General features: G+C 35.7%; 1 protein-coding gene across 8 annotated transcripts in view; it reads left to right on the forward strand.

Moving 5' to 3' along the window:
* Window positions 1-26,017, forward strand: part of LOC119870828 (cornifin-B-like) — a 174,898-nt gene that overhangs the window by 35,211 nt on the left and 113,670 nt on the right. Inside the window, exons 2-3 of one of the 8 annotated variants that reach the window (XR_005354082.1) lie at window positions 12,609-12,751; window positions 14,428-14,990. The exons of 6 other annotated variants lie outside the window; for them this stretch is intronic. The gene's annotated coding sequence lies outside the window, so the exon portion shown is untranslated. Of the gene's footprint in view, window positions 1-12,608; window positions 13,425-14,427; window positions 14,991-26,017 lie in introns of those variants that run through there. One more of the 8 variants, XR_005354081.1, reaches the window with a different exon arrangement.

Here is a 26,017-nt window from a genome sequence, read left to right on the forward strand (position 1 = left end):
TGAGAAGCAGCATACTATATGATGCTGATTATATGACAGAATAGGTAGAATACAGAAGACTTTTAGGGCCTTAAAACTACTCTGTGTGAACCTGTAATATGGATACATAATCGTTACAGAGTTGTCCAGACCTATTGATAAACAACACCAAGAGTGAACCCTAATGTATACTATGGACTTTGGGTCATAGTGATGTTTTGTCTGATAACAATAATTGTAGGTTCATCAGCTATAACATATCAATCACTCTGGTGGGGGATGTTGATAATGTGGGAGACTGCATGTGTGGGGGTAGGGGGTATATGGAAATGGCTGTACTTTCCATTCAATTTTGCTATGAGCCTAAAAGTGCTCTAAAAAATAAATTATATTAAAAAAACATGAAAAGGGTAATTAATAAAGCACAATTTTAGAATATAAAACTTAACAGTACTCATAAAATGCTGTTCACTTATAAACAGTCATAATCTATAATTCATAATCCATTATTATTAGATATAATGTTAAGATACTGAGGCAATCTATAAAGCTAACAAAACATTAAGATGTGCAGGAAGGATGCAGAGCAATCTCTATGTCTACATTGTGTAGAAGTTCTGTGACTTTATTTTTCAACACCATTAATCTATCCATAGATAGAATTGTCAGCTTTTCTTCTGGGAAAACTCTCTACTGATTTACAGAATACTGCACACTTCTGGGATTCCTCCCACCTTTCTGACACCTGCCCTCTTTCTGTCTCCCTTGTTGTTCCCAACTCATCTCTTCAATCCCTAAATTCTAGGTGTACCTGGCTCTGCTCTTGCATTCCATCTTTCTTTTCCATACGTAAATTCTCTTGATGATCTCATCCAATCTCAGAGCTTAGAATATTGTTAACAATAGTAACTCTCAACTTTTTATCTCTAGCCCAAACCTCACTCCTGAACTCGTCTCATATATCCAACTCTTATAATTACTTGACATCACTACTTTGTCATTTAATATGCATTTAAAACTTAATATATCCTCTAAACAAATACACGCCTAGCCACACATGCTTTTCCTATGACTTTCCAAAATAGGAAAGAGCAGTTGCATTCTATCAGGTATTTAGGTACAGAATGTTGTGACTTATCTTTGACTTTTTTTCTCTCTCCTTTCACATCCAATACACTAGCAAAATGTGTCAGTTCTATCTCTGAAATATAGCTAGAATTTGACAATTTGTCAGCACTTCACTATTACTACCAAGATTAAGCTTTCATTGTCTCCCACCTTGATTATTATCCTCTCTGAAATCTGTTCTCAACACACTGGCCAGACCTTTTGAAAATACAAGTCTGATAAATTATGTGACCTCAGTGTCTTCCCTTCTCACTCAAAAAAAAAAAAAAAAAAAAAAAAAAAAAAAAAAAAAAAAAAAGCTGAAGTCTGTACAATGCTGTGCAAAGTCCTACATGATTACCTCCATGTTTATACTTGACCTCATCTCCACCTCTACTTTTTTCTTACTCTGTTCCAGACACTGTGTACAACTTGTGTACTACAAAAATATAGTAGGCCAACATTTTCTCTTGCTATTCTCTTTGCATGAATTGATATTCTTTTCAGTAGCTATATAACTTGTTCACTTAGTCTTTAGATCTTTTCTCAAATGTCACCTTCATTATGAGACCTGCTTGGTTTTTCTATCTAACTTGCAGCTCCACTGATACTCCCTACTTCCTAAAAGTCTCCCCTCTGATGCAGAATCTGTAAAATTGATGAATGGAGTGAGAAGTATCTGACTTTAAAAGTAAAACATCAGCTGTGAACACTTGTTGAGGGGTCACTGTGATAGAAATAAAAGAATTAGAAGTTTAGGCCTTACCTTATGGTAAGGTAAGTTTCTGCTGTGGTGAATAGAGAGCACAATGAGATAGGACTAATTAATAACTTAAATGTATTAGGATCACAAAATTTCCATAACAGAAATGTGATAAAAATTGCATCTGAGATCCTTAGCAAAATATTAGCCAATTAAATCTAAAAAGTATAAAAAGAACCAAATGGGGTTTGTCCCAGCTATGCAAGGCTGATTCAACATTCAAAAATCAGTTGATATAATCCATCATGTCAAAAGAAAAGTCACATTACCTTATCAATACATGCATAAAAACCACATGACAAAATCCTATATGCACTCATGGTAAAAGCTCAGTAAATCAGGAAGAAAGGGGAACTTTCTTAACTTGATAAAGACTATTTGCAAAAGCCCTATAGCTAATATCATGTTTAATGGAGAGAAACTTAAAAGCTTTCCCACTAAGATTCAGAACAAGGCAAGGATGTTCTCCCTTCTCATTCCTTTTCAGTATTGTACTGGAAGTCCTTGCTAATGTGATAAGGCAAGAAAAGGAAATAAATAGTGTACAGATTGTGAAAAAATATATAAAACTGTCTGTTCACAGATGACATGATCATCTATATAGAAAATCTTAAAGAATTAGAAAAAAAAGCCCTCCTGGAACTTATTAATGAGAGATGGTAACAAACTTACAGGATCTGAGTTTAATATATAAGAGGCAGTTGCTTTCCTATATACCAATAATGTACAAGTGGAGTTTGAAATAAAAACACACCATCTACCTTAGCACCACCCAAAAATAAAAACTTTAAATACTTTAGTATAAATATAATAAAATATGTACAAGGAAAACCATAAAACTTTGATGAATGAAGTCAAAGAGTAAGTAAATTGAGATTTCATGTTCATGAATAAGAAGACTCAGTATTGTCAAAATGTCAGTTCTTTAAACTTAATCTATAGAAATCTATGCAATACCAATAAAAAAAATCCCAGCAAGTTATTTTATGGAGATCAGCAAACTGATTCTGACCTCTGATTTAGATGGAGAGGCAAAAGACCCAGAATAACCATTATATGATTAAAGGAAAGAACCAAATTAGAGGAATGACACTACCTGACTTCAAGACCACTATAAAGCTGCAGTGTCGAGGCAGTATGGTATTTTTTTTTTAAGTAAGCTCCATGCCCAACGTGGGGTTTGAGCTTGATCCTGAGATCAAGAGTCACATGCTCTACCAACTGAGCCAGCAAGGTACACCAAAACAGTGTGGTATTGGCAGAAGAATAAATAGATCAATAGAATAGAATGAAGAGCCCAGAAACAGACCCACATAAATATAGTCGGTGCACCTGGGGGCTTAGTGGTTGAGCATCTGCCTTTGACTCAGATTATGTTACCTGGGTCCTGGGATCTAGTCCCACATCGGGCTCCCTGCAGGAAGCCTGCTTCTTCCTCTGCCTATGTCTCTGCCTTTCTCTGTGTGTCTCTCATGACTAAATAAAATCTTTTTTAAAAAAATAAATATTGTTAACTTATCTTTGACAAAAGAACAAAGTCAATACAATGGAGCAACTATAATCAACAAGTGGTACTGGAACAACTGGACATGCAAAAAAAAAAAAAAAGAATCTGGACATAGATCTTACACCCTTCATAAAAATTAACTGAAAATGGATCACAGACTTAAATTTGAAACACAAAACTATAAAACTCCTAGAAGATAACACAGAAGAAAATCTAAATTGACCTTGGGTATGGCATTAACTTTTTAGATAGACTACCAAAGAAATGATTCATGAAAGAAATAATTTAGACATCATTAAAATTGAGAATTTCTGCTCTGTGAAAATTGCTGTAAAGAAATGAAAAGACAAGCCAGAGTAGGAGAAAATCTTTGCAAAAGACACATCTTATTATTAAGATTGTTAGGATGGAGTGGCAACTTTTTAAGCTCTTTATACATAGAACTGGTATAATTTATTTTGGTATATAGTTAGAGTACGGTATACAGTGTCATGTGAGACCTAATATGATTTTCTCTTAAATGGATAAACAGTTTTCTCAGCATCAATTTTAATGAGTATTTTTAGATCTTTAGATTATAATTTCACCTTTATCATGATCAAACTTTCAAGAAATACCTGGAACTATTTGTGAAATTCTTTTCAGCTTAATTTATATATGTGATCGTTCATGTAGTAATGCCATAATGTTTGAATTGTGGTTGCTTTATAGTAAACTACACAGCTGCCTATGAGTAAACAGATATCTTCTAATAAGATTTATTACTTGTACCTAAATGCTTCCAGATTATATTCTTTTTTTTCAGACTCTTTACTATTCACTCAATTTAAATTAAGAGCTGATACATATTAAAAACTGACCTAAAATGGCTAACATGTTTTAGTTTTTCTTTATATTTCTGGATTTAAAATATGGTGGAGTAATAGAATGCAACATTTTTAAAAACCTCTAATGACTCACATTTCCTATCTCTAATTAAAACAAAATACTCGGTGGAATACCTTTGCATCATTTACCCAGTTTCATTAATTCTGACTACTGAAGTTAATTTAAATTCACTCTTGTAAAATGAGAGCTTGGTATCAATTTTTTTTTTTTTTCTGTTAGCATACTCAGTAAGACTTACAAATAGTTATCTGCTAGGTAGTAAACAGTCTTGTCTATTACAAATAATCTTAGCCAATAAATGTCATTTATGCTCCATTTAGGAATAAAGATGTTAATCTGAGATGACAAAAGGATCTTTTTGTTAAAGCTAAAAGCAATTCTTCCAAGAGTAGGTACATATGCAAATATTACCCAATTTCTTTCATCTTCTCTGACAGTTGTACAGAAAGAAAACTAGATACAAGAACACAAGTTAAATCCACTGTAAATGAAACTGCACTTTAGCCTGTGTATCTTCAGTGATTTTTAGATCATTTCTATGCTCAAGCCTTTATTCTATCCTTTCTTCCTAAATAGAATTTTAAGAAGTTAGCCAAGACCTAATGAGAACAACTGATTTAAACTTAGGGAATTTGAAGCCAAATCCCAATTTGCATTTTTTATCATTTAGGAAAGTTCATTACCTGCTATACTGAGCTTCAGTTTCCACTTTTATAAAATATCTGATTGGATATTTTTAAATGTTGACTAAAATTTAAATAGATGAATACAAAAAGCAGACAAAATGTCCCAACACCATTTCATTACCTGGGCAAATGTCTGTGGTCGCTGATATGAAAAGGGGCTTTTTGTGGTTGCTGTTGTTAGGAAGAGAGAGTACATGCACAGGGCAGGAAGGAGGGGTAAAGGGAGAGGGAGAGAAAATCTTAAAATCTTAAGCAGACTCCATGCTCACTGTGGCAGAGCCTACCTCACAACCCTGAGATCATGACCTGAACCAAAATCAAGAGTCGGCTGCTGAACTGACTGAGCCATCAAGGTGAAGAGGCTTTCTCTTGAAGTAATTTTCTTTGTCCTGGTTTCTGAATACTCCCTTAAGCTACTTTTGGAGATAGGGAATGACATTGCAGTTTCAAAGTTTTATTCAAATTCTTTATGCCTTTGACTTTAGGAAAGAAAATTAGTAGATGTACTGAGCTCTGCCAAGTCAGAGAGAATATTGGAGTATTCTCTTCCTCCTTCTAGATAGCCATTGTCAGTTGGTATGGCATAAGCCTTTCTTTGGTTTGATTGTAGTTAGTATATTTGTCTGCTGGATTTCTAAAACATTTTTAGTGTTCATTGGTTTAGATTGAGAGGGATAGGCACTATATTTTTAAAAGGTTGTCCCTTCGTTTTGGAAGACCTTTTTAATTGTGAGGCTGCATACAAGATAGTTCATGTACTCTGGACTCCATATTTTGTTTTTAGCTTTTCCCTTCAGTCTCTAAATCAACCATGGCTAAGAATAAAAGGAATTCTGACCCAGATGTCTTTCCCTTTACAGTACAGAGAAATGAGGAAAAATGAAATTTGGAAAAATTTTTTGCTTCTTATCCTTTTTTGTCAGCTACCTCAGTTATTCATCTCACTTTGTGTTTCTAGCATGGCCTCAGAAAGACCCTAATTTGATTGACTCCACAGTGTTGGTTTGATTACTAGGAGGAACCAAGATCTAGACAACCTTATACAGAGGCTACTTGGAATTATATTCAAGAGGGATGGTCCAGCCAGCCAGGCTTCTCATTAGCATTGTTAAATATTTCCCCACACCTAAGAAAATGGACCTATGTTCAGTTACAATAGAAGATGGATATTTACTCCACAGCATCTATCTTTCTCTCTGTATTTTTAATGCCCAGTGGAAATATCTTGAATGATCTCTTACCTTCATATTTTTCCTTTAGTTTTATTTATAAAACAGTGACCACTTTTGATGCAAAAAGAGGGGAAGCTTAAAAATTAAGAAGACATTCTCAGTAGTCTAAGATTCAGGGTAACTTGGCAGAAAAAAATTCTGAATAGTCAAATGGTAAAGCTGGTATGCTTCGCTATTGTGACATTTTATGTTTGAGTTTCTCTTACTTGAAATTACAAGATCTTATATGACTTAGGAGAGAGACTGATAATTAGTAATATTCTGTTTGCTACTTAGCCCATTGAAGACCATTTTGATTAATTATTTGAAAGTCATAGGAAGGAACCTCCATGATCTAACTTTTGAACAAGTAGAGTTGCAACATAAAGCTATGACTCAGAATTAAAAAGGAAGTCTGAAGGGAACCCTGGGTGGTACAACGGTTTAGCGCCTGCCTTTGGCCCAGGGCGCGATCCTGGAGACCTGGGATGGAGTCCCACGTCGGGCTTCCGGTGCATGGAGCCTGCTTCTCCCTCTGCCTCTCTCTCTCTCTATGTGACTATCATAAATAAGTAAAAATTTTTTAAAAAATAAATAAATAAAATAAAAAGGAAGTCTGAAATGACTTGTTCATTTTGGCATCCCAGTCCAGGTGTACATCAGTAAAATGAGTTTCCTTTAAGTCAAATGCGTTGTCTGCAATATAATTTGTTAAAGACAGGAAACTGAAAGACACTATTGCCAAACAAAGCATCTGCAGTGTTGACATCTATATTTGAGCATCTTTCATTTTCCCAAGGGGTGCAAACGATAAGAGGTAGGTGAAAAAATCCACTTGAATAAAGCCTTTCAAAATGGATGGAACAGAAAGCATTCCCAGAGGCAGGTCAAGTTCAACCCAAGAACAACTCTCTCAGTGCTTTCACAACTAGTTAAAATACAAGACCAATAATACCTCAGCTCTCAAATCAGTGCTGAAATCCAGCAGAAGGTTGTTAATATTGATATGGTTAATATACATCAAACAGGATTCCTTTAATTTTCTGAATCAAAAAATTCTCCACAGTGTTGACATTTCCTTACTGAACTCCCAGGATTGTTTGGTTTCAAAGGCTGTTGGGCTCAAGACGCATTTTGTTTTAAATAATCCTTCATAAAAAATTCAGCTTTCAGTCTAATATGATTGAAACTCAGCTTGAGTGTGTTTTATAATGCATTGAACTGGAAAGACTATGGGCACTGAATTATTCAAAACATGGTAGGTGAAGGAGTGATATGTGTTCTCATGTAGGGAGGAGGTGATCAAAGAAATCAGTAAGACTTGATATGTCTTGTTACCTCATTTTATTTACCTTTTAGAACTCCTCCAAATATTAGAGGAAAGAAATCAATATCAATTTTCACCTCTATCACGTTCCACACTTCAATTATTAATGAATGTCAAATTTGACCACAGTTCTCTCTACCACCTGCTCTGCAATAATATTTCTGAGCCTTTATTAAAAATGTAAAATTGTCATTGAATTTCCAGATATGATTCTCCAGTGGCTAATTCGGCTTGTTTTATTAATAAGCGGGTTCTGATGAGTAATACTAATTTAATATGCCTGCATGTAAGATTAAACTATAAATTATTCCTGCTGAAGGTGATGAGATATGACTGCTATGTGGTTGTTGGGCAATAACCTTCCTGAATTAACCCTCCAAGCACACAGTTCTTAGAAGAAACCATTCCTTCATATTGTAGCAAACCTGACATCATGTTGTATGTTTAGCAGAATATGCACAAACACAGACAAACACATGGGAATGAGTGAAAAAAGCACATATGCACACTGCACATACTTACATGAATTTCCAAATACAATTCTCCAGAAAGAACTTACTAATGATTTGCATTTTTAGAGTGTATTAATTTTATCCATACTAAAATACTTCATGAAATTACTTACCATTTTGTTACTCACACAATCCTTTGAATTTTGAGTTGCTAAATATAAATTGAAACAATTATTAGAGTCCTGGGCCATGAAAGACTCTTTTAAGATACAAAGAACCTGGTGATTAGAGGTCGAAGCTGCCATGGAATATTTCCGTGCTCCCAGAGATTATTACAATACCCCTTTAAAGAGAATGTTCCTATCAAGAAACTAGCTATCTTTTATTTATACTAAAAAGAGAGAACAGTGGGGGGCTGTGGCTTGGTGAGTACATGAGACTTTTTCTGCTTTGTACAATAAGCCACAAACAATACGTGATAGCCTCAGGCCTTTTATTTGTCTTTTGTACCAAGCTCTTTCATATAGTGCTCCTGATCAATTACACTTAAATCAACAAGAGTTGCTTGAACACTTTACAGTTGTGTTCTCCATACAACCTACCATACCCTAAAGCACATTTGAGGGTTACTGAGATAAAACTAATTCACAAAATACTCTCCAGATTTTTTCAGGTGGTGTCAATGAAGTATGTTAGAGGGAAGAAACTACCTTGATTTCCTGGCCTGCCAATCTAAGGGCAGGCAAGCATAAACCTTTATAGCAAAATGTAGGTCATTCCTAGTTGAGAATATGGTTTCCATGGTCTTATATAAAAAGTAATGGAGACTTTACTTTCCTATGATCCTTTTTAAAAGAGTAAATATAGTTTATCCATAAGAAATGATGAAAATTAGGATCTTTAAATCTCTAACATTTTATCAGTTGCTTAGCAGTTTTTGGTTGACTAGAGGGGATACACACACACACACATACACACACACATACATATGACCATTGTACTATTTACAGTCCTAAAACTTTTGCATTTCCTTTACCTACCAAGACTAAATGGTGGTTTGATCTCTAAATACAATAAAGCATCTGGTTGCAACAGAACATATTTTATTTGATATAAAAATGAGTTAATTGTTTTTATGTAAAGAGGGGACTAACTTTGTTTTATTCTCTTCTTTCTCACATCCTGACATTATGGCATCCTGGACAGAGGAGTTTTCCTTGATTTTAATCTAAAGGAGAAACGTTGACTTTTTTAAAAAGATTTTTTAAAAAAATTTATTCATCAGAGACACACACAGAGAGAGGCAGAGACACAGGCAGAGGAAGAAGTAGGCTCCATGCAGGGAGCCCGATGTGGGACTCGACCCTGGGGCCTCCAGGATCAGGCCTTGCTGAAGGCGGCGCTAAACAGCTGAGCCACCCAGGCTGCTGAGAAATGTTGACTTTTGTTAACATGGAAATTGATAACGTCACTAGGCAGAACCAAGTACTGTTTTTATTCAGCTGAATTCACATTTCCAGTGCTAACTCAGGGTTTAATAGGATTTCTTTTGCCACTCCAAAATCTGAAAGTAAGCTTTTCACTACAGTTTCTTGATAGGCCATTACCTCTACTGTGGCAAGGCAATTCAAATTTCAAAATATAATGCTTTCTTTAATGTCTTCTTTGATTTATTAATCAATGGACAACAATTGAGTTAAGACAGAGTCTTATTATTGCTTAGAAAAAATATTGATGATGAAACTTAATGTAGCCCTCCTTATGTAGATTATCTTGGAAGTTTAGTTTCAAAGGATTTTGTGAACATACCAGGAGAGAGCACCCATGGTAATCTTATTCCCACAGGCCCATAATAAATATTTGCTCAGTGGGAAAAAAAAAAAAATAAGTGAAGATAGAAGATAGAGTCCAGGAAAGACAATTGACAGATTATTGACATTACTTGGTGATAGCAATGCCCAGACTCATCTGTGATCAAACACTATGAAGTATCCTTCTAAGGATAAACTTATGACAAATAAGAAGGGAACATTCAGTTATGAGGATACTTCCAGTTCCAGCTCTGACATGCAAAAGGCTTGAAAGTTGTTGTTTTGTCCTTGGGAGATAAAGCTGGACAAACTGACATACTTTTCTTGGGCCCATCAAGAGCTAAGTTTCCAGGATAAACTGCCAATCCAGAATCTGAAGAAACAGATGAATCCAGAAAGTCATAGCTAAGATCTGCTTATTTAGAACACAAGTGTCCGGAGCCCTAACATTTAAATGGTAATTTTGAAAAATTGCTGGGGGCCAAATGTGGACTAGCATGAGAGTGAGGACCAGGTGTCTGCAGTTTTTAGAGGTTTCTTCATATTCTGTGGGCTTTATCTCTGGGAATTCCAGCAGGTTCTCCTAGTAAATGAACATCAGAGGAAGATCCTCTCAGGGCTTTGGCAGGAGAGGGAAGATTAACTGTTATCAAATAGACCTGGAGATTTTTACATAGCAAAGGCCCACCCTTCAAGACAAAGACTTTGTCAGTCTCAACACAACTGGGAGAAGGGATTTCCTCCACTTCAACCCCTCTGGCCTTCTCTCTCTCTGAAGAAGAAGGGGCGCATAGTCACCAGTAGTCAGAGTTTTAAGGAAATAGAAACACTGCAGCCAGAGAAGAGAGTAAGGAGTGGAGGTTAAAACAAAACAAAACAAAATAAAAAGCTTATATCACTTGTGAAGATCATAGCCCAGGGACACAGGCCTAATGAAAGATTCAATCATAAGGCTGTAGAATACCCCCTCACCTTCACACCTTCACACCACACTAGTAGGCTCCAGTGCAGTAATGATGGATTACAGCTAAAAGCTGCAAGGCACACTGGCTCTGAGTGAGAACTCTCAGAGAAGCCCATGGTCTGTAACTGGTAGAGAAAATCGAAGATGCTAATGTTAGAGCCTTTGGCATCTACAGCAAAATTAAACACAGCCCAGCTTCTAGCTAGATTAGCATAGATTCTCACACTAAAGGCCCCATTTACCTCAGCTCTTATTATGTGACACATCATGTCCAGTTTCAATAAATAATTATAAGACATACCGAAAGGCAAGAAAGAAAAAAAAACCAGTATGAGGAGACAGCAAGCATCAGAAACAGACTCAGATAGGACACCAATACTGGAATTATCAGGGAATTTAAAGTAACTATGATTAATGTGGTAAGAGTTCTAATGGGAAAAAGTAGACAGAATCAAGAAAGGATGGGTGATGTAGGCAGAGAAATGGAAACTCAAAGAATCCAAGGAAACACCAGAAAGAAAAATAGAGTTACAGGAATGAAGAATGCCTTTGATGACCTCATTATTAAACTTCACATAACCAAGGAAGGAAATCAGTGAGCTTGAAGATTTGTCAGTAGGAATTTCCCAAACTGAAATATAACTGTAACATATTCATAATTGGAATACCAGAAGAAGAGAGAGGAACAGATGAAATATTTTAAGTAAAAATGGCCAAAATACTTCCAAATTTAATGAAAAACATAGGAAACTCAGACAACACTAAGCAGGATAAGTACAAAAAAATATTAAAGGGGAAAGAAATCCTATATACCTAGTCATTTCATATTTAAACTGCTGAAAATTAAAGATGAAACAATCTGGGAAGAAACCAAAGGGGGAGAAAATACTTTCTATAGCACAGGGGAGGAAAAACTGCTTTAACTCAACCCATCTTAGGGTCATTGTCTGAAGCCCTGTATAACAGACTGGCAAGGGGTGCCTGGCTGCTCAGTCATTAGAGTGTGTGACTCTTGATCTCAGGGTTGTGAGTTCCAGCTCCTTATTGAGTGGAAAGCTTATTTAAATATAGATTTTTAAAAAATATTTATTTATTTATTTATTTTAGAAAGAGCAGGAGCCAGAGAGGCAGAGGGAGATGGAGAGAGAATCTCAAGCAGACTCCACACTGAGTGTAAAGCCAACATGGGGCTTGATCTCATGACCCTGAGATCATTACCTGAGCTGAAACCAAGATTTGAGTGCTTAACTGTGCCACCCAGGTACTCCTTAAAAGTAAAATCTTAAAAAAAAAAAAAAAGACAAAAGACAAATTAGCATGAGAAAGACAAAGAAGTGTTTTAGCCTGGCTCATAATACATGGGAATATTCAATGATCAGTAACCCAAAAGAGTGGTTAGAACTTGAGTTTATATAGCATCTTATCAAAAAGCCCCAAATTTTTAGAGAAGTGACAAGACAAAGGAAAAGGACTTTGACTTTCTAGGGCAGCAGGTTGTGGGAAGGTAAATTTATAGGGAAGCTAATGGTAGATAAAGACTAGTTAGTAAAGTTTGTTATGTAGATTCCTTTGGAAAAATCCTTGGGTCTGTAGTTGTCTTTGATGATTAACTTCTGTCTTTCCTGGTGGCGGGGGAGGACCTTTACAAATTTATATCCTGCTTTCAGGCAAATGGAGGAGGGCAAAGAGCTTTTCTTTATCTGTTTCTTCTCAATTACCATCAGCTCCGAATAATCCTATGACTATGTGGCATGTTTTGAGGTGGTATGTTCTGCTACCCTTCAAGGGGAGAAAGTTAAAAATTACAGAGGACTTCTTAGAAACCTTGCAAGTTGAAAAAGAATGGAGTCACATATTTAGAGTATTGAAAGAAAAACAAAACAAAACCACCAACCTCGTGTTCTTTTCCATAGAAATCATCCTTCAAAAGTATAGGAGAGATAAAGATTTTCTCCAACAGAAATTTTGAGAGAATTCATCAGCAGACTTGCCCTGTGAGAAGTGTTTGAAAAATTCTTCAGAGAGAAGAAAAATCAGAAACTCAGATCTATGTAAAGTGAGTGAAGTATTGGAGAGGAAATAAATGAAGATAATACAAAATTGTTTTCTTAATTGATCTAAAAGGGAACCGTTCAAAGTAATAGCAACAATGTATTATATGGTGAAAAGAATTAAGATACTTCACTTAAAGCACCTGTATTATACTTGAAGCATTGTAGTATTATTTGAAGGTGGACTTAGATAAATTAAAAATGTATATTGCAAATTCTAGGGTGACCACTGAAGTTTTTTTTTTAAATAAGTGTAATAGATATACTAAGAGAAGAGATGAAGTAGAATTATAAAAATGCTCAAAGAAGGCAAAAAAAGGGGGAAATTCAATTGTGCAAAAAAAAGATTGGAGAAATGAAAATTTTTAAATAATAAAAAGAAAGATGAATAGAGAAGATGCAGAATCTGAGTTAAAATAATGCATTTCCCTTTTTATATTTTCTTTTGAGAGTCTTGCAGATTATATGATATATTACTCTTTTGTTATTTTCTTGCCTCACAGGATGGGATAACATCTCAATCATCCACAAAATAATTTGTGATCTTTTGATCAGAAACCTTATCAATGGTTTATGTATACAATGGAATATTCCTCAGCCATTAGAAATGACAAATACCCACCATTTGCTTTAACGTGGATGGAAATGGAGGGTATTATGCTGAGTGAAGTAAGTCAATCAGACAAACAGTGTATGTTCTCATTCATTTGGGGAATATAAATAATAGTGAAAGGGAATATAAGGGAAGGGAGAAGAAATGTGTGGGAAATATCAGAAAGGGAGACAGAACATAAAGACTCCTAACTCTGGGAAACGAACTAGGGGTGGTGGAAGGGAAGGAGGGTGGGGGGTGGGGGTGAGTGGGTGATGGGCACTGAGGGGGACACTTGACGGAATGAGCACTGGGTGTTATTCTGTATGTTGGTAAATTGAACACCAATAAAAAATTATTTTATTAAAAAAAAAGAAACCTTATCAAAACAAAGTAGCATTATTTTGATGCAGTTGCTGGCTCGGGTGGGCAGTTCATAACAGATACTGAAAAATTGAAAGGAGAAAAAAGTGGTAGAAGGCAGAATCTATCAAACTAATGCTAAAGAGAACAAAAGCTATGTCCACCTAAAACACTTGCAGTTAGGAAGTGGAAATCCACACAACCTAGTTATTTAATCTTTGCACTGGCAAACTTCAAACATGACTGTTTTCCATTCATTTGCCTGCCTGGTAGACTGAATAGAATCATACACTATGTCATTCCATTGAAACCACTGAACTGGTTGTTCATGTGGACTCAGGCACGATTTTAAGTTGCTTGAGTGCTTATTCAAGTCCCAGAGGGTGGGGGTTTGAAGGAGAGAATAGCAGAGGGCAAGGCTGAGGAAAGGGAATCCCACAGCGTTGCTGGAGCCGTGGGCCAGAATAAACAATGTGCTGTGACCTATTTAGCAAATGAAAACGCAAACCAGAGAAAGCGGCCAAGGTCAGGGACACACATCCCCTCCTGCTGAGATGATTTGGGATGTTCAGAAAAGAAAATGAATAGCTCACAAGAGGGAGTTTCCTTGAACTCCCCTGGGCAATAAATCACTGACTATAGTGAACTTTCTGCTTTTCTAAAACTTCGTTAAATAAATGGCAGCAGCAAGCTGGGGTTTGGTTTATATGTGGTTTCTTTTTTTAGACGAAAGGCAAATCTGATGAAGAAGAATTTTTCCCCGGGCAGGCCTGTTTATGTTCAAGCCTAGATTCCCTTCCTCTCTGCCTGTCTCCCAAGGTCACCAGAAGGCTCTGAAACCAGACTCAGCTTCAGACACATGTTGGTGAAACCCTTGGACTTGATGCTTATGTCATGATGCACATTTTCTAGGTGATTTTGTGTTCTGAAGTCGTTTGATTTTATTCAGGGCTTTATGATCACCAGGAAGAAGAGGAAAGAAGTCAAACTCTATAGCCCAACACCATGGACAGCCCTCAGAATAAAGTAAAGAAGGGTGGTTTAGGTCGATTTCTGTTTATTTGCCTGTCTGTCTGTCTATCTGCCTATCTACCTACCTGTCTATCATCTGTGTGTATTATGATCCTAATTGTCATAACATATGCATACAAAAATAGTCATTGGAAAATGCATTGAAAGTGTCCTTAGGAGATAAAATTACTTAGAAAAAAGATGAAATTATAAGTGATAATTTTCTTCTTTATATTTTGTTGGGATTTTCAAATTTTTAACAATTTTATAGCAGTGATGTCCAGTAGAAATAAAAATATGGGAACCATAGATACTATTTTAGATTTTCTAAAAAAAGAAACAGGTAAATTAATTTAAATAATATAATTTATATAACTCAGTAAATCCAAATAAACTCAATTTCAGTATGTAATCTACACAAATTTGAGTACTTGTAATTTTTTTATCAAGTCTTCAAAATCTGGTATATATTTTACACTTAAAGCACATTTCATTCAGAATTGCTGTAATTTCAGGACTACTGACTACTGTATAGGACAGTGTGGTTTGACAAGAAAAATAACAAACTTTATATGCATAGAATCATTTAAATATGTTTATATCATACACGTGTCATTTGTACACACAGGGTAATAACTAAGGATGACAAATAATGTAGATGTGTTTGCTTAGCTGTTTTATGGGACTCTGATAATTTGACATTAAATGAGATATTATTAGATAGTAAAAAAAAGTATTCTTGCAAAATCAAAGAAATTTGAAAACTCTAGTATATTCAAAATTAACCCCCCCCCTTTTTATTTTTATCTACAGGACTTCTCATAGCTTTAATATATACTAGTGTGCTTTATAAGTCTATAAGAGAGGAATAGGGTGTACTACTATTTCATGAACTTAGAGACAAGAGCCCTTTTCTTTTTCATGGAACATCTTGCAGGACATGTGGAACAGTTTTAGAAACCTGATGTAGAAAAGTTAGTAAAACATATAAAAATATACAGTAGGTTGGTATTGAAATGCTGTAGTTCATTGGAAATGTTGTGATTGTGATTGTAATTGTGTATGTGTGTGTGTGATTCCTAGAGTATACAGTATATTCACTTAATAATTCATCCTTTTCCATGTATTTGCACACTTGCTGTTTTAGCTTCACAATTGTTCTGGATTGCAATACAAAATAAGTGAAATAGAGATTATTGTTTCTGTTTTACATAGGATAGTAAAAGGGTCTCTACTTGCTAAGTGCCTATGGTCACATTGTTAATTATTTGCAGAATCAGGAATTTTTGAATTTAGAACTTATGTATCCCAACTTCAGAAGTTTTCTCTTAAACTGTATTTATTATTTTTCTCTAGATGCTCATTGTAAATAAATTCAATTCAGTGGCTTAATAGTAGAGTGGGGCATTGCTGTTATTCTGGTACCCAGATGATGCCTTAATTAGATAATAAAATGCCTTTAGCTTCACAAGCTGCTTATCACCAATTTTATGTAGGACTTTTTGTATCACTAATAATTGTTCCTCTTCCCCTCTTTTTTTCCCCCCTACAAATACTCTTGATCTATGAACTTGGTTTTTCTCTGAGAGGATAAGTAGAAATAAAATGCAGAGCTCAAAGCTTGAATCAAAAATATATATACTGGGACTAAGAAAGCAAGCATAAATAGAAAGATATTTATTATATTATTATATTTTCAAGCAAAGTGATGTTGTGTTGGAGAGTTTGATTGTCCTATAACAAAGGCAGTAGTCTTGTTTGCCCAAGGGAATAATGTGAATGAAGTCAGGAAGTTGTCCTACCACAGATATATTGAAATGATCATTTTAAATGTAAATGTGCATTAATTTGCATTTAGCAACAGCTGCCCCTGAACCATGCCAGGGATGAGCTGGAAATGTTCACACAAAATGAACAAACCTTTTAGAATCTCTAAAATTAAGAGTTTATTTAAGCCCAAGTTAGGACAGCTGCCTGGGAAACATGCTCTTCACAGGGAAGAAAGTGCTCTGGAGAACAAACAGTTTTTACAGGGTTATATACTTTTTTACATCTTGTAAAAGCTCAAAAGATTATAGATTAGCATGTAGGTAGAAATCATGAATTTTACCATGAAGGAGTGCAGGGAGTAGGAGCACTGATCGATATCTCAAGGACAAAATGGGTTTCCTTTAGGCTACTCATTCACAAAGCAGATGTACAATGCATGCATGACAGGCCATAAATCAGCCTTTTGCTTTGAACAAAGTTTTTGTACAGTCATGCTGACTTAGAAATAAAAAATGGCTTCTGTTGTATATCAGGCCTTTGAGAGTTTCATCTGAAAAGACATTAAACATCAACTGGACAATCCCTCAGGAAAAAATTTAGTTATATTTGTTGAGTCCCTTCCGACTTTTAATTTGCTTTTTTTTTTTTTTTTTACATTTATCTAAACTTAAATGAGACTAGATTTATTTGGTTAGTTTTTGAGATTCAGATACTGATTTTATTTTTTAAGACATGTATATTCTTGATTGTAAGTAAGAGGGCAGCCCCAGTAGCTCGGTGGCCTAGCACCACCTTCAGCCCAGGGTGTGATCCTGGAGACCCAGGATCAAGTCCCACGTCAGGCTTCCTACATGGAGCCTGCTTCTCCCTCTGCCTGTGTCTCTGCCTGTCTCTTTCTCTGTGTCTCTCATAAGTAAATAAAGTCTTAAAAAAAAAAAGAATATGTTAGTTGCTTAAGAATTGAAAAATATAAAGAAAAAAATAAAAATTACCCAACCCACTTTCCTTAGATAATGAGTATTATTTTATATAAAACACCATAGTCTTTATAAATACATATACACATACAGAGGGACACATTGGAAAATAAGTTTTATATCTTGCTTATTTCAGTGAATATTAGTTACATTATATTTTAGTGACAATAATTTATAGTGACATTAATATTTTTGAAAAATATATCTAACAATAGCTGTATAGCTTTTCAACATAATTGACCGTATTTTATTTAATCATTTTATGATTGTTATGTAATTTCAAAATTTTCACTTTTTGTAAATAATACTCCATCAAACATCCTTTCATTTGTCCCTATTGATTCATATATAATTTTAGATAGATGCCAGAAGACAGAAACTTCTACATTTGCCAGTATCAAACGTGAATTTTCACCCATTTTACTGTCTCTGATAGTTAATTGTACATGTTAACCTGACTACATTAGAGAATACCTATATATCTGATAAAACATTATTTCTAGGTGTGTCTGTGAGGATGTTTCTGGAAGAGATTAGCATTTGAATCAGGAGACTGAGTAAAGAAGATCACCCTTACCAATATGAGTGGGTATCAGCCAGTAGGTTGAGGGCCCAATAGAACAAAGAGTCAGAGGGAGGGTAAATTCTCTCTCTTCTTGAGCTGGGATGTCCATTTTACTTCTGGGTTCAGACATTGGAGCTGCTGGTTCTTGAGCCTTCAAACTCAAGATTGAATATACCACCTGCTTTCCTGCTTATGTAGTTATAGAGGACATATTGTTGCATACTTCACCTTCATAATCATGTGAACCAAATTCCCTTAAATCTCCACTTATATATCTATGTGTATCCTGTTCTGTTTCTCTGGAGAACCCTTACTGATATACCATCCTGTTTAGCAGAGGAGCTGCCAATTCACCTGTGAAAGCTCTCTACTTAACATCCCTCTGCTTAGGTTCCTCTCCCACCTCCTATCTTTTCCTTTTTAGTTGCTTTTCTCTTTTGGATTTTCAGCCCTTCTCTCTCAAATATGCCCTTCCCAGTAATTTCTGAGATATGCTTAAATCTTTCCACCAAAAATAAATACAAAGCAGAAACTAAAAATTCTCACATCAACCATAATTCCAACTCTACTACTGACTAGTCGACTCTCCTGAATTCCACTGAAAAGGCTGTAATTTTGGTAAAGACACTGTCTAGTTTTATTTATCTTCATCTTATTTGCTGGGTAGTGTCTCTTTCTGTTGAGCCCCTATCTTCACTTGTCACCCAGAAAATGCACTTCCGGTTTTCCCCCTATCTCTCTCACTATAATCTCTCCGTCCCACATGCAAAACTATATTCTTCTAACTGGCATTAAATGCCTGAATTCCCGAAGGCTTGGTCCTAGGCTCTCCTCATCTCACTAAATAGTTTCTTCCCTGAAACCTTGCTCAAACCTACATCTTTAATTACTACCTGTATGCAGATGACTCACATTTCTCTCCCTAGGCCAGAGTTCTTTTCTGAATACCTATCTACTTGTCATCAACTTTTCAATGACTCAAAGGGAAATCATTCTTAACCAGTATAAAATGAAGTTATTAGTGTGTCCCCCCAACACACACATACCCAAGACCTTCATAAGCATTTTATATCTCAGTGAATGACACTATTATGCATCCAAATAGAATGTCTAAAAATGTTAGGATCACATATCCTTTTTCATTATCCATTTAGAGCCTCTATTACTAATACCATATCCTAAATATCTCTCAGATTAGCCTACTTCTGTGCCTCACATCCGATTTGAATTCTTGTCACATCACATCTGTAGTATTTTATATTCATTATCGCATTTTTCCAGTTTGTTCCCCATTGTATACTCAAAAGTGATCTATAAGAAACACAAATATGATCATGACACCACCCAGCTTAGAAATCTTCAGTGACTTCCCATTTCTTTTAGGATTAAATTGAAGCTCTTTAGCAATGCCTACATAGTATTCTTGACTGTTTTTCTTGTCCTTTCTTATACTACATTTCCCTTAATCTCTCTGATCTAGTTGCTTCAGATCAGGGTCTTATACTCCCCCTTTCCAGGCCTGTGAACTTGAACTTGCTGATGCTTTCACTAGGCATTTCATCTAGTTTATGACCATCTGTCCTCCAGACAGTAATTTAAGTATTACTTCTTTAAGCATCTAAACTCATCCAAATCCCTATTTTATCATTTCATAGAAGCAGTCCATCTCTTTCATAGGGCTTATCATATTTGTAGTTACTATGGGTGACTATTTGTATCTACTTCAAAACAAACTATATGGGAACAGAGTTCTCTCTGATATATTTCCTTCGTTTAGCTAGATTCAGCAAAACTAGCACAGTGCCTACAATAAAAAAATCATAGGGGGGCCTGGGTGGCTCAGTCTGTTAAGTATCTGACACTTGATTTCAGCTCAGGTCCTGATCACAGGATTGTGAAATTGAGCTGCACTTGGGGCTCCGTGATCAGTAGGGAGTCCACTTGAGCTTCTCCCTGTCCCTCTGCCCTTTGTGCCTGCATGCGCATGTGCGAGCACACACATTCTCTCTTTCTTTCTTTCTCTCTCTTTTTCTCTAAAATAAATAAATAAATAAATCTTTTTAAAACATCCTAAAATCAGGGCTGTTTAACCAAAGGATAGGAATGTGTTCAGGCTCGTGATAAATATTATCAACTTGACTTCCAGAAACTTTGTAGCAATTTACTCATGGGATTTTTTTTTTTTTTCAAAGATTTTGGTAGAATTGTTTTATGCAATGAAATAAACTGTGTGTTTAGAATGTAAACAGTCATCCTAACAGGTAATCCAGGTGTGATAGTCCTTGCTACTTATTCTCACAAATCCCATGACATTTAAAGCAAGCAAACAGTGCATAAATAACAGATTTAAAGTTGAAAGGGACCTCATAGTTTGCCTAGATTAGTGGCAGCTCTTGCCAGACACTGGAATATTTTGACTCTGGTTTCCAAAACAGTATATTTAAAGGTTACTATTTTAATCTGTTATTCCCTGTGGCACGGTGAAGGGATTTAAATCAAATTTAAATCAAGTGATGCAAATATATTTAATCTCACACAAAAACTCCTAATAATTGCTAATGATGCCTAAAGATCTGTGTTTAGGGCAATTCAGAGGCTCTTTGGGAAGCATCTATTATGGGCAAGGCAGAGAAGAATCAATGTGCAAATGTCAGGATTTGCCATCCTTTTTAGTTCTTTGAGGTAAACAATCTTTGTTTTTCCTTTTTTATATATTAATGGGAATCTCAGAGATTATTGGGGATTGGTTTGGCCATGCTTAGCATTTTGAATCTCCTAAAAATTATTTAGACAAGAATATACTTATAAATTTTGTTAGAAATTTTATTAGTGTCTATAAATGTGTTGCTAAAACTCTAAGCCATGTTCTTTGTTTTAAAATCAATAATACAGGGCACCTGGATGGCTCAGTTGGTTAAGTGTCTACCTTTGGACACTACCAGGATCCTGGGATCAAGCCCTGCAGTGGGCTCCCCTGCTTAGTAGGGAGTCTGCTTCTCCCTCTCCCCATGCTAATGCTCTCTCTCTCAAATAAATAAAGTCCTTTTAAAAATAAATAAAATCAATAATATGATTTGTGTTTCCCTCCCCCTCTCCTTTTATCACACAAATATTGTTTTCATTAAAAAAATTGTACATACAAGTAAGGGAAAGTAATTGCCTTTCTACAATGCAGCTATCTACTTTTCACATTGCAGTGTATAATTCAAGACTTGTAGTGGTTAAAGGTCAAACATTTTTATTGCTTCATTTTTATAATAAAAGATGTCTAGTAAGTCAGATTATTATTAAAAAAAAGATTTGGCTGACTTCTAGGTAAAGTCAAAAGTTTTGTATATTACTGTTTTGGATCTAGACCAAACAGTGTTTAGACACATAAAAGAGGAACAATTAGCAAATAGATTATTCAGATTTCTATGTCCAGTTAAAAACTTCTTAGGCATTGATCAGGGTAGCAGCATGTGAAAGTGATAATTTCCTGGTGAGAAATATAAGATTTGTCTAAACATATTTACTGGTGGACACTAGATCTGTCAATGCTGGTGAACACTTAAGTTTTATTTTATGAATGATTACTCAGAGCCTGTGTACCTTCAAGTTAACAACACCATCGGTTGCAAAAATATAAGGTAATTCTTCCATATTACTTTTCCTAGTTAAGATTAATGAATACATCAATCACCTTTGGCTGTGATTCCTTCCTTCCTTCCTTCCTTCCTTCCTTCCTTCCTTCCTTCCTTCCTTCCTTCCTTCCTTCCTATATTTTCTTTCTTTCTTTCTTTCTTTCTTTCTTTCTTTCTTTCTTTCTTTCTTTCTTTCTTTCTTTCTCTCTCTCTTTTCTTTCTTTCTTTTTCTTTTTTTTCTTTCTGTGGAAGAGGGTGGGGATGGGCAGAAGGAGGGGGAAAGAGAGAGAACCTCAAGCAGACTCCATGCCCAGCACAGAGCTCCACATGGGACTCAATCTCATGAACCTGAGATTATAACCTGAGCCAAAATCAAGAGTCCAATGCTTAACTGACTAAGCCACCCAGGTGCCCCTGGCTGTGACATTTTTAAATGAAGATAGTTAAATATGATGAGATGGGGGTTTGGGGGTCACTGCTGTTCATCATGATTCATTTTTGCAAATACTCCAGTGTTTCCATTGGTAAGATGCCAATACGGTGTGGAAACTCAGGAACAGAGTGTGGGGTCTGAAGTCTCTATGAGCTTCAAGGATCCTCAGCTTCCCTAGAGAAAACTGCCTTGTTAAACTGAGAATGGCTAGCATTTGAACTTGAAAGCTCACATAAGTGTTCTCTCAACCATCAACCATAAGCACATCCATTTTCAGCAGCTTCTCTTATCCTCTGAAGGAATTTCTGTCTTTCCCCCGTTCCTGCTCTTGATTGCCAGCACCTGCTTTCCATTAATTTCCAAGCAGTGGCAAATAAGTCTATAGGAAAATGACAGTTAAGCTTTCTTAATGAGAGAATTGTTGACCAACACTGCACGCTGACTCACCTCATAATTTTTTGCTTCAACTTGTTTTTATTCTGACTTTCAAGGCACTTAAGAGTTAGTTCCTGTGCTGATATACACAAATTTAGCATCTTAACATAACTGCAGTTATAAATAATATTTTCCAACAATATTTCATGTTGTATACCAATTATACATGTCTGAAATTGCTGTTGGTCACTCTTTTCATATTGTGATAGGAAATAACTGTTTTATTTTTTTTATCTGTTTTATATTGCTTTTCTACTTCTATTACTCTTTGAACTGATCATTCTTTGTTAGTCTGTTTCACCATAGCTGTATTATTGCTCCTTAAAATACATATGGTATATCTCTGCAAGGGCCTCACATTAAGTAATTATTGCTTGATATTTTTGATTTTCCTAAATCACATGGCCCTGCTCAAATTTTCTTTTAAATAAATTGAAGAAAAATGGTCATAGCTTTTGAAAATACATGATCATTCACAGTACATTTTTCCAAAACAACCTTTTTCTAATAGGTCTGAGAAATAGTATAAGGCTGAAACATGCTCATTAATATTGCGGTGCCTGGTTGGACTCCATCAAGGTGACATGCTTGTTGTACCTCTCTTGTCCATACTGATAATAATTATTGAACCAATCCTGTTGTGCCTTGGGCATGGAGAGCTAAAATTGTTAAAGTGTATTCCAGTTACAGTTCAGGTGCTTGTGTGGGTGGGTGTTTACTGAAGAGATATTAGTAGTCATCTAAGCAGTGAATGTTGGTGAAAAAAAAAAAAAAGATTGCATTGTTCTACGTACCATTAGGTAAGTCTGACTGTGGGAACAGTAACAAAATTTGGGGATTCAGTTATATGGAAAGCTTTGGAAATCAGGAATACTTCTATCTGCCAGTTTTTTTTTTTTAATTTTTATTTATTTATGATAGTCACACACAGAGAGAGAGAGAGAGAGAGAGAGAGAGAAGCAGAGACACAGGCAGAGGGAGAAGCAGGCTCCATGCACCGGGAGCCTGAGTGGGATTCGATCCCGGGTCTCCAGGATCGCGCCCTGGGCCAAAGGCAGGCGCTAAACCGCTGCACCACCCAGGGATCCCTAACTGCCAGTTGTAGTTGTACTCACTCAGTTGGCATGTGGAAGTGAATCTCATGTTTTTGCATGAATTTATTTATTTATTTTTTTGTAAATGTGGCAGTGGTGTTGGTGTATTGTTGGATGCACACATCATTGAGGAATGGCATTTTGGAAAAATATCAACCCTCTAGAACTACACAATGGCTACTCCCTTGTCTGTGACTAAATTTTACTATCTTTCACCATAAATCACCATCAGTAATCAAAGACATCAGCTTGCATCTCAAAATAAACAACTCACAGGGTACAGGACCCTACATTGTGCTCCATATCTTTTAGATATGTTAACCAGAGTAATTTCAGAGACATGTGAATATCCATTGTTAGATTCCCTTCCCTCATCACCACTAATTCATCCTCCATTTCACCTAAAAAGGGCACCTTTGGGCTAACATGCAGAGGGGAAAGAAAGATTTGAGCAACTCTTTCTCAATCTTCTGATTAATTCTCATACTGTGAGAACTCAGTGATGCTTGAAATATAGCTGGCATAGAGGTTTAGTGGAGAGCATGGGTGTCCTTTCTTCATAATAAATATAAGTGTGGTTACTCCAGGAATCAAATTTTCACAGGACTTGGAGGACTTTAAACTGTTGGTCTGAGACCTCGCTTTGTGCATTGTTAGCAGACAAGTTTCATGCTAGTGTCTCCTAAATACCAATTGAGCTTTGTTGAAATTGGCCACAAGTATATTTCATTCCATTATACATATAATAGGAACAATGAAAAATCTTTCTCCCTCTTAGGCTTTTCTATTGCTGATCTAAAATACCTGGGAAAAAGCCTATCTAAGTCTAACCATCTAATCTAAGAAAAGATTGGTCTCTTTTATTAGTTTAATAAGGGCAGTTTCGGTGTTCACTGATGCTGAGCCACTATAATGATGTTAAAGGAGGGATGTGATATCAACAGGAAAATTGCACATATACATATACTTGCACACACACACATATGAAATTATATAAATCTTAGCTACTATATTCTCATATTCCCTATCTCTTTTAAAAGGACTGAAATCAGATGGGCAAATAGACAGGTATAAATATGTGTCATGGCTACTGTATCTTCATATAAATACCACGTGTCAGTGCTTACATATATGTATGTATATTCATTAATTCATTACTTTTGTGAATGAAACAATGACTTTCCCACCCTCAACTAAATTATTTTTAAGTAGCAATGAGTTTCTTAGTGACAGAAATGACCATAAAGCTAAGAAAGAAAGAGAGTTGCTTTTGTAACATTTGCAAACCTAAGCATTGCTGTATTTACCTTTTTGGTATATATCTTTTTTATGAAAGTGTGGGCAGAATTCACCTTTTGGCACATGCCCATGCTCATAACTTGGACAAAATTATTCCTTCTTTATCAAGAATACCATTTGCATATTCCCCTCAGAGAGGCTCCTCAAAATGCAGAAATGACTTCATAATATCACTTTGTGTTGATGCCAGTGCAGCACAGAAGTCATGATTCCTTATAGAGACCAGAGGGAATGATTTCTTTTGATACCTTAGAGATTATTTGATGAGGAATTATTAAAACCAAACAGTTAAATTCCCCAGAGTGAACTTCAGCTCCCTTTGACTTGTGAACCTCTCCTCAAGCTCAGAAAATTCCTCTAATGTGGATAATTACACTGATGGCTGGCCTGAGAAAATAGGCCACTGAAATGGGCTTTGTGTGATTCTGTTAATTGCTGCTGTAGACAAGCAGCCTGGCCCTTTATTCATGCTTCACAAACCTTTCATCAAATGAGTAGATTATTTCTAATGCATATTAGATAGGATGAACTTATCTTCCAAGAAGGGCATTAATATCTGTTGTCTATTTTTTTTTTCCTTTTCTCCTCACTGAAAGAACTCACTTTAAATGCAACCTCAGCTTTGGGTTGGTTTCGCTAGAGATGCGCCTTACCATTTTTAGCATTCTTCTAACAGCCAAGTAGCAAAACAATTTATTGGTTTATGGGTTCTGATTTGATGCTGATATGTGGTTATATCATGTCAAATAAAAATAATTGCTAATATGGTGGCATATGTATTTTACCAAGGTCATTTTATGTAAGTATTGGACATGTAGCTCTTGCTTTAAGATCTAGAGAAACACTAATGGTTAAAACAGCAGACTCTCAAATCAGAGGTCAAGGTTGAAATCATAAAAAGAAAAAAAATACTATATTAAAGCTTGGGCACACATATTTATAATACCACTTCCTGCTCCAGGGAGGACTGAACAAGCGTGACAATGAAATGATCTTTCTCACTGAGAGGAAATATGACTCTCTTTGGAAGATAGCGTCTGACTAACAAAACGTAACTGATGGCAGTAAGAATAGTAGAGGTTATAAGGTCTGCAGGTCCTAATGCTCTC

The sequence above is a fragment of the Canis lupus genome, chromosome 1, assembly GCF_011100685.1.
Source record: "Canis lupus familiaris isolate Mischka breed German Shepherd chromosome 1, alternate assembly UU_Cfam_GSD_1.0, whole genome shotgun sequence".
In the NCBI taxonomy this organism is placed as follows: domain Eukaryota; kingdom Metazoa; phylum Chordata; class Mammalia; order Carnivora; family Canidae; genus Canis; species Canis lupus.